The following is a 9,661-nucleotide window of genomic DNA, read 5'->3' as shown; positions in this document are numbered from 1 at the left end:
TAGGTACAAATTTCCCCCTCGGATGGGTCTGGCCTTGATGCGGCGAGGGGGCTTGCGTGTTCCAGTGACCCTGGAGAGCGATACCGTCGGGAGCTTGCTCCTGGTAGGGTCACCCATGGCGGGCCGGTCTCCGGGGTAGGTTCCAGACAAACAAAGACCCCAGCGTGTCGGTACGCTGTGAGGTGGCAGCCCCACCAACCGACTATCCTGCGGAGGGCTAACAACTCACCCAGGAGAAACACACTTTGTTACGAAACTGACCAGAGAAAGAAGCCGGACTGACCAACACGGTAACGGACCCCAGCCTGCCCCCGACCAACGAGTACGGATCGATCTTCGTCATAAGACCCGTGTCGCCACCTGGAATGTCCAGACACTCCTTCGCCCCGGAGCTGCCACCCTGCTGTCCCGAGAGCTCTGTCGCTATAACATCACCATGGCAGGGCTCTGTGAAGTACGATGGCAAGGCAATGGTGAAACAACAGCTGGCAACCATTGCTACATCTGGAGTGGCCCCGAGAGTCGGACCGGCCTTTACGGTGTGGCTCTTGCCATTCCAAAAGCCCTCCGGAGGTCCCTCATCAGCTGGACACCAATAAGTGACAGACTACTGTCTGCTCGATTCCTCCACCATCACGGCAAGATGACAGTGATCGTCGCCTACGCCCCCACCGATGTCGCTGATGAGGATGCGAAGGACGCGTTCTTTGACCAACTCCACCAGGCTGTCAACCAAGCCCCACCACACGACGTCACCATCATCCTCACTGATGCCAACGCCACTCTATCCAGCATTGATCGGTCCCCCGGCTCACCTGTCGGCACCACCTTCGTTGACAGCACAACAAACGACAATGGCAACCGCCTCCTCCTCCTCTGCCACCAAAACAACCTTTGTGTTGCTGACACCTGGTTTCCCCGGAAATGCATCCATCACTGGACGTGGTACAGCCCAGATGGCAGAACCAGGAAGGGATTGGACCACATCCTGATATCACGACGCTGGAAGTCGTTTGTAACCAACTGCCGGGTGTTCAGAGGAGCACAGCTTGGCAACACAGACCATCGTCTGCTGGTGGCCCAGCTCAAGCTAAAGCTCCGAGCCAACCAGCACAAGACTCTGCCTCGCCCCGACTCCTCCCGACTCAGCGACCCCAACATCGCCAGAGACTTCAGTTGCTCCATCCGCCGCTCTCTTGATACCCTGGCTCCTGACAAGCTGACAGACTGGGCGGCCTTCAAGGAAAGTGTCCTCCAGTCTGCTCACAATGTCCTCGGACGCCCGCGATCCTCCCCGAGAAAGCCCTGGATATCAGAGAGGACACTAAACATCATAGACCAGCGGCGTGAGGCCCGACTCCGAGGCGACCTCACAGAGTATCGGAGACTGAATCGCCTGCGCAATGTGGCCATTGCTGAAGATAGGGAGAGGTTTTGGCAGGCAGAAGCCCAACAGCTTGAGTCCGCGGCCAACAACAACAACATGAGCCGCGTATTCAGTCTACTACGCCAAGCCCGTAGCGGCCCACACATAAAGACAGCCCTGGTAAAGGACTCAGACGGCAACCTCATCATGACAGAAGCCAACTGCCTCGAGCGCTGGAAGGAGCACTTTAGCCTCCTCTTGCAGCACAGCACCATCCCGGCTGATCCCACCCTCCTACGGGCTGCGAGCACAGCACCTCCTAACGACACCTGCTGCACAGACCCCGTAACACCCGAGGAAGTGAGAGCTGCTCTGAAGAAGCTGAACACCAAGAAAGCCCCCGGCATCTGTGCCATTACCGGCGAGATGCTCAAGGCCGGCGGTGATGGCATGGTGGAGTGGCTAACCCGCCTATTCAACCAGGTGTGGGAATCGGAGCAGCTGCCCACCGACTGGACCAGAGGAGTCATCTTGCCCTTCTGGAAATGCAAGGGCGACAGGCTTGTCTGTGGAAACCACAGAGGCATAACCTTACTCTCCATCCCGGGCAAGGTCTTTACCAGGATCTTGCTCAGCCGTGCCCTTCCAGCAATCAGAAGCTGCCGCCGTCCCCAGCAGGCTGGCTTTATGCCCAACCGCTCCACAACGGACCACATCTCTGCCGTCCGTTTGCTGATAGAAAAGACCCGTGAATTCCGTAAAGATCGCCATCTATATATCGGATTCATTGATCTGAAGGCCGCCTTTGACACCGTCTGCCACTCTTCACTGTGGAACATCCTCCAAGCTCTCAGAGCACCACCCAAGATCATAGCCCTGTTCAAGCTGCTCTACAGCAACACAGAGAGCTGTGTCCGTATCAACGGCATTGACTCCGACTGGTTTGCTATCTCCAGCGGCGTTCGCCAAGGCTGTGTGGCTGCTCCCGACCTTTTTAATTGCATCATCGACCATCTGATGTTCAGGGTTAGTGAGCGCATCCCCGGAGTGTCTTTCGGCAACTACCACCTGACTGACCTGGAGTATGCTGACGACACCATCATTCTCAGCACTTCCTACAGCCAGCTGAGAGACGCTCTGGGCATTTACAGCGAAGAGGCAGCGCGGCTTGGCCTGCAAGTGAGTTGGACGAAAACCAAGTTCATGTATGTCGGTGATGGACCAGATCCACCTCCCATCCAAATTGGTAGCGACATCGTAGAGCCTGTCAAGAGCTTTGTATATCTGGGGTCCATGGTGACAGACAATGGGGACCTAAAACCAGAGATTCTCCGCAGAAGAGCCCTGGCAGCATCTGCTCTGCAGTCTCTCTGGAAACCACTCTGGCGGCACCAGACCATCGCACGCAAGACGAAGCTCCGCATTTACAACCTCGCCGTACTCCCTATCCTGCTTTATGGCTCAGAAACATGGCCCCTGAACGACACCCTGGCCACAAGAATCGATGGTTTTGATAGCAGGGCTCTCAGAACCATCGAGAACATCAGGTGGCCCCAGCGAGTCTCCAATAAAGAGCTCAGAGCCCGCACGTGCCAGCCCCAAGCATCTTCCTTGGTCGCACAACGCCGCACCCGCTGGTTTGGCCATGTCCTTCGTCTACCACCAGACCATCCGACACGAGCCATTCTCCAGTTTGACCCAAAGGCCGCAGGCTGGAGACGACCACGAGGGAAACCCCGCACTCGATGGCTCGACGTCGTTGCGGGCGACCTCCAACAACACGGAGTTGCCGTAGAGGATGCAGAACAGCTGGCACAAGACCGCCAGCATTGGAAAAACCTGGTTCATCTGGTCGGCTCAACGCACAGGGACGGGACCCCCCGACCTTCGCTGGAGCAATAAGTAAGTAAGTAAGGTACAAATTTGTTATTTTTCCTGTGTATTTTGCAATAGCATTACCGTAAAATCCGGACTATAGAGCGCACTTGATTATAAGCCGCACGCACCACATTTTGCAGACATTATTGGTTTTGTCCTTACACAAGCCACACCTGTATATAAGCCGCATGCGCCAACATTTAAAGATGTAACACAGTCACAAGTTTATCCCAAAGCTGACTTTAGGTGCCACAATCGCAACTGCAAATATAGTACACAATCCATCCACCACAATCGGCAACATGAACAGAAAATGATACCGGTAGTTAGAATTTAATAAAAACCTTTAAAGTCCAGTCCAGGACCCGTTGAAAGTAATCCAACGAAAAAAAAGTATATTTCCAAAGTTAAGGTTGGGAAAAATATATATCCACTATTGTCCGCTGCAACAACAAAGAGATTTAACTCAGCTTTACCCCACTTCCCGTCAGCCCGCGTTTGCTCCGCCCCTTCTTTTTGATTCGCTCGTAGAAAACATATCACAATAAGTCTCTAAAATAAATACATTACAAAAATATACAGTTGCAAATACATATTATACATGTTTACACATATTTACAAAGAAAGACGGTATACCGAGAGAGTTTTCAAAGCTTTAATAATAATAATATAACTTTCATCCCAAACCGTGCCTGTGAAAGGTACCACCACGCTACTCCTAACACGCTCGCAACGCTCAAAGCGTAGCTGTTAAAAAAAGCTGTACCGCAATTGCGGAATTCACGATCGCAGCAAGGCTTTGGGGCTAGGACCTTAGCTTGGCCTTTTGGCTGAGAGTAAGTGTCCCGGCTCCTAGGCTTTGTAGCGTATTATGAACTGACCGATAACGGATAATGGATAATGAATAACGAAGATAGAACAATAACCCTTAAGAACCCCAAAACCCCTCACGGTAAAACCGTCCTTGTCTTTCTCCTCATAACTATCGCCATCAAGGGCGCCTTCCTCATAATCGGAACGAACTTCTGTCCTCTGTCATACGGTTAATTCGAACATAAACTAAGAGGATGCAGTCTACCTCGGCGCACAATTCCCCCGGATCTAAATTTTACCTTTTGTACTCGAGTGCCGCTGGTGGCCATTAAAAAAATTACATAAATTGGCCGCTTCACTGAATAAGCCGCAGGGCTGAACATTTGAGAAAAAAGTAGCAGCTTATAGTCCGGAGTTTACCGTAATTCGTATTTTGGGGGGCGGAAAAAAATCGGTACTCGAGCGAAATCGGTGATCCAACAGAGATTCTGAAACGGATCATGGTCGAGTACCGATGTATCACTCTACTGTACCACAGAGCTAATTCCAGGGATGCCCAAAAAAGGTATGACCAGTTATTGTTTCAACGAAGCCAGTTTATCCAAATTATAGTGCTTCTTGGGTGCAAATCAAACTCCTTTAGACATAACAATTGCTATCACGCAAAACTGTTGTGGCGTGACCAAAGATGATGATTAAAAGTAAACAATACATGCAGTTATTCGCCACAATATTCTCCTTAGCCTGTGTGCACACTCCCAGAGGTATTTACAAAGTACAGCCAAGGAGAAGGAAAAGCGGGGGAGTCTGAGAAAACACGAGGAATGTAACCTTTAGGACACCAGCCACGAGGAATGGTAGATTAGCCCGGTGAAGACGGACTGGTTGGCCTGTAATTACAGTCTCGGACCCTCTCCCTTGCTCCTGCTTATCTGATAGGAACTTTATCTAAAGTTGCCGAAGCCTGTTTCAACACCAAGGCCTGCTGGGCAGGCGCAGGGACGCCTTTCGATGGAGACATCTGAGAGCTCCGTGTCAAACTCAAGGCCTCCGGGCCACGTGCAGCCCCTCGATGTCAAGTTGCAGCTGAGTTGTCTACTTGAAGATCTGTTCGCTGCGATTGCTGCTCTACCGAGTCAATAATTGTTTACTGCGAAGGGATCTTGGTTCCACTTTCGGTAAAATCCCATGACAAATATTCGTAGTATTAATATCAATAGTATTTTTAAGGTTACCAAGTCAGAAATCAGTCTTCGAACGTCACAAACGAATAAGCTTAGACAAATAAAACAACGGAGGAGAATGACGCTCTCCGGATTTTTACTAATTTATCTGGAAGCTTGGTGGCCTTGGGGGCAGGGCGCCCGCCCTGAGACTTGGAGGTTGCTGGTTCGAGCCTCGTAAGGCTTGTAAGACTTACAACATTGGTACCCATAGCTTGGCGCTCGGCATTAGAGGTTGGAACTGGGGGGTTTGTTCACCTAATGACTCCCAATGAGATGTTGCAACACGTCAGTGCAAGGGGGCTGGGAATCCCCTCCTCTGTATCAATCTCCCAGAAAAAGTAAAAATATGAATGTGTTCTTGACTCTAGCCACCTCCCACAAGGAGGATATAGCTCCGGTATATTATATCTCATCTCATTAGCTGCACCGCTTATCCTCATTAGGGTCGCGGGGGTGCTGGAGCCCATCCCAGCCATCATCGGGCAGTGGGCAGGGGACACCCTGAACTGGTTGCCAGCCAATCGCAGGGCACGCGGGGACAGACAACTCACTCGCTCATTCACACCTAGGGACAATTTGGACCGGCCAATTCACCTGAAATGCATGTCTTTGGAATGTGGGAGGAAACCGGAGTGCCCGGAGGAAACCCACGCGAGCACGGGGAGAACATACAAACTCCGCACAGGAAGTCTGGAGCTGGATTTGAACCCACGCAGGAGGTTCCCACGACTTGAACTGTGCCGCACATGCGCTAACCACTGCGCCACCGTGCTGCCCCCGGTATATTATATATAATATAATAATCTATCCAGGTTTGGGGAGTTACGGAATACAAGGAACGGCAAAAATGATGTTGGCAAGCTGTTTGGATTTATTTTCATTTTGTTTCTGTCGCATTTTATGTTCGTTTTGCTGGAGATCAAAGAGATCAAAGCCAGGAGAGAAAGCTTACCACGTGTTGTGAGTCATAATTGTATTCATATTTAGTTTCTTTTGTCTTTTATAAGCATATTTGGTATTGGAGTAATCCAAAAGTAATTGAAGGTAATCAAGTCAAAGTAACCCTACCAATGTTAGCTCTAAGCTGCGCACGTGCGCAATCGAGCACTGCCCGCACATTCTCAGCGCACAAGAAAATCTAGCCAGCTCACAAAAATGATGGTTCAAAATTGCTAATTGAGAAGCGAATTAAGTCAAAGTTACAGTGCATGAAGGTAAAAATACACGGGTTCCACTGACGCTGTGTTCTAAATGCGGTATTTCGAAGTCAAGGTCCGAGTAGAGCGAAGTTGAGTAAAGTCAGTAGAGTTTTTCGAGAACCGGCATCTTCGGCTCGGCTCTTTCGGGTCCTAAACGGCTCTTCAGGTTTTTTTTGCTTCTTTAATCCCAACCTGACCAAATATAATGTAAAATTATGCACAAAATGGCTTAAAGGAAGGGGGGGATAGAACAAAAAAGAAAAAAAATACCAAAATAAAAAAGTAGTGAAAAGCTGAGGAAAAAGGAAACAAAAAGAAGGGAAAAAATGAAGGAAAAATTTAGAAAAAAGACAGAAAAAATGAAAAGAAAGCAATGTAGGAAAAAAGTAAATAGAGAACAAAAAGAAAAAAGTAACAGCTCGGAAAAAATAAACACGATGAGATTTTTTTTTAAAGGAAGAAAGAAAGAAAAAGTGTGTGTTGCATTCAAATAATTTCCAATTATATCAAGTGAATCTTGTTGCCAACATTGTACTTCCACTCAAAAATGTGATTAAGTACAGTTCTCTATCTTACAACCGACTAAATAAGCCCCCAAAAATGTTAATATTACGCGACAAAATATATCAGGAAAAAAAAAAGAAATGGATATCTTGTGAAAGAATTGTAAGAACAAAGGACGTTTGTAGGCCGTACAACCTGTCAATTCATTCAAAAGAGAAAAATAATTTTGCGTTACCGGAAACTCAGCAAAATGTCAAGTTTTGGACATGTTTGATAATGAATTATCTTGCCACACTTGGGATTATGGTTGCTCACTGTTGTTTCAAGCGTTGCTCACCGAAACGCTCAGACCCGTGGAAAATTACAGGGAGCATTAAACCCTACCCAACCCTGATAAATATTATGACCTTAAGACATAAAAAAACAAATTAAAGACACATATTAATATACAATTTTTGGCTGAAACCTTGTTGTGTACTAAAACATTCAAAGAACCAAGGCTTGGGTTGAGCAAATTGAATTGCTAAATGGAAGTTCCACAACAAACAAACGAATGCCATTTTTCTCTTAAGACCACGGGAATGAAACCCACAGCATCCATAGCTCAAGTCCTCCTGCTGCCAATAAGGCTTTTATCTTAACCTCCCCCCCTGAGGGGAAGCCTGAAATTCCACCTTCTAGCTTAAAATATGCAAGGCATTGTATTGGGTTCAACAATTTGGCAAGGTTCCGCCATGACACTGGTGTGACACCAGTAATAACGTCTCACTTCATAGTGGTGGGGGTAGGGTGGGGGTCTGCTTCACCTTTTACACAAAACAAGGAAAATAGTGGAGAAATCACTCAACTCACGAAAAAAAAAGCACGCAGGGAGATTTTCTCCCCATGCAAGAGAGTTTAGTGTGCGTCCTACTTTATAAGGAGAAGTTCAACTCAGGTCAGGAAGAAGACGACCGCCCGGAAGCGCTTCGAGACCCTGAACTAGACGAGTTTTTGGAGTCGTGAGAGAGGACTGTGCAGGTGTGCGTGAGTTTTTAGGTCTGGTTTCTTTATGGCACGCCTACCTTGGTCCATAAGACGAAGATTTCGTGGTGCGGTCCCCTCCGCGGGTCTCCTTGACGGTGGGCGAGTGGATTTCCTGCCGGCGGCCAGTTTTCCCAGCTGATCAGAGGAGATGGTGACGTCACCCAGAGACTGTACGTTTTTTACCAGTGAAGAGAGGACAAGTAGTTCTACTTCGTGAACATTAAGCGAAATATATTATATTTGGGCTCATTTGATTCAAATTGACACTGCCCGCGTGACGCGCAAAATGACGTCCTTGAAGTGTGCGCGCACACAAAAACGATCTCGAGCGTTTACTGTACTGTTGCAAACGGCTCTTATTATACTGACCGATGTCGCTCTCTAGTGGTCAAATGTTATAACCATTGATTTATATATTTGGAATGGAACAGTTTTAGTAATTTACTTCTACATGTATTTTCAATGGAATTATTTTATTCCATTAATCCATTATCCGCACCTCTTATCCTCACTGGGTGTCAAGAACCGGAACAGGAGGAGAACCCAAATGCGTGACGTTTCTCACACAAGCTTTTATGTTACGAGAAATGGAGCAGTCATGCACGCAGGGTTGGGTAGAATTACTTTAACCGGATTACTTTCAATTACTTTTGGATTACTCCAATACCAAATATGCTAATAAAAGACAAAAGAAACTAAATATGAATAAAATGATGACTCACAACACGTGGTAAGCTTTCTCTCCTGGCTTTGATCTCTGGCAAAACTAACATAAAATGCGACGGAAACAAAATGAAAATAAATCCAAACAGCTTGCCAACATCATTTTTGCCGTTCCATGTATTCCAAGCCTGCACAAAATTTAGTAATTTTATTCATATTTAGTTTCTTTTGTTTTTTATTAGCATATTTGGTATTGGAGTAAGAGTGAGAGAGTAATGAGTGAGAGTAATCCAAAAGTAATTGAAAGTAATCAAGCCCCGGCCGAGTCATTCCTAAGACTTAAAAAGTGGTTGGCGGCGCCCTCTGTTGGCTGCGGCTGCATCGGCTCGCTACAACGGGTCAGGTGCAATCGACATTTCGTTCTGTGTACATTGTTACACAGAATGACAATACAAGGAAATTATTATTATAATTATTATTATTAAAGTAACCCTACCCAACCCTGGTTATAACGTAATAACATAAGTAAAATAAGTTATCCGGAAAAATATAATTGTGTAGTGTGGAATATTTAGAGCTGCCTAGCGGTACAAAAATCTTCCATTAAGTAAAAAGAAACATTTATTCTAATAATGGGCAAAAACACCTGAACTATCATAACAATGTTAATTTCTAGACAGTCAAGTCATGTTTATTTGTAACACCTTTAATCACGAGGAGTCTCAAAAGCCTGCACAGATGATTGTAAACCACAGACTATTATTACACCATCCCCTGATCTAAAACCTACATGAGGGCAAGGAAACACCCAAAAACCTCAGCATGAGGAAAATAAAGAAACCTTGAGAAGGGACCCCACATGATGTTATGCCCCTTCCAGGCTGCAATGGATGTTTCAATAACAAACAATGAGATTAAAAATAAAATGTAAAATGATTAAAGTATAATATAAAATAATAAATAAAAGGATGAATAAAAACGGATGA

Source organism: Urocampus carinirostris, chromosome 1 (genome assembly GCF_059441175.1).
Source record: "Urocampus carinirostris isolate Australia breed hairy pipefish chromosome 1, RoL_Ucar_1.0, whole genome shotgun sequence".
Classification (NCBI taxonomy): domain Eukaryota; kingdom Metazoa; phylum Chordata; class Actinopteri; order Syngnathiformes; family Syngnathidae; genus Urocampus; species Urocampus carinirostris.
Note: the sequence above shows the minus strand (reverse complement) of the source record.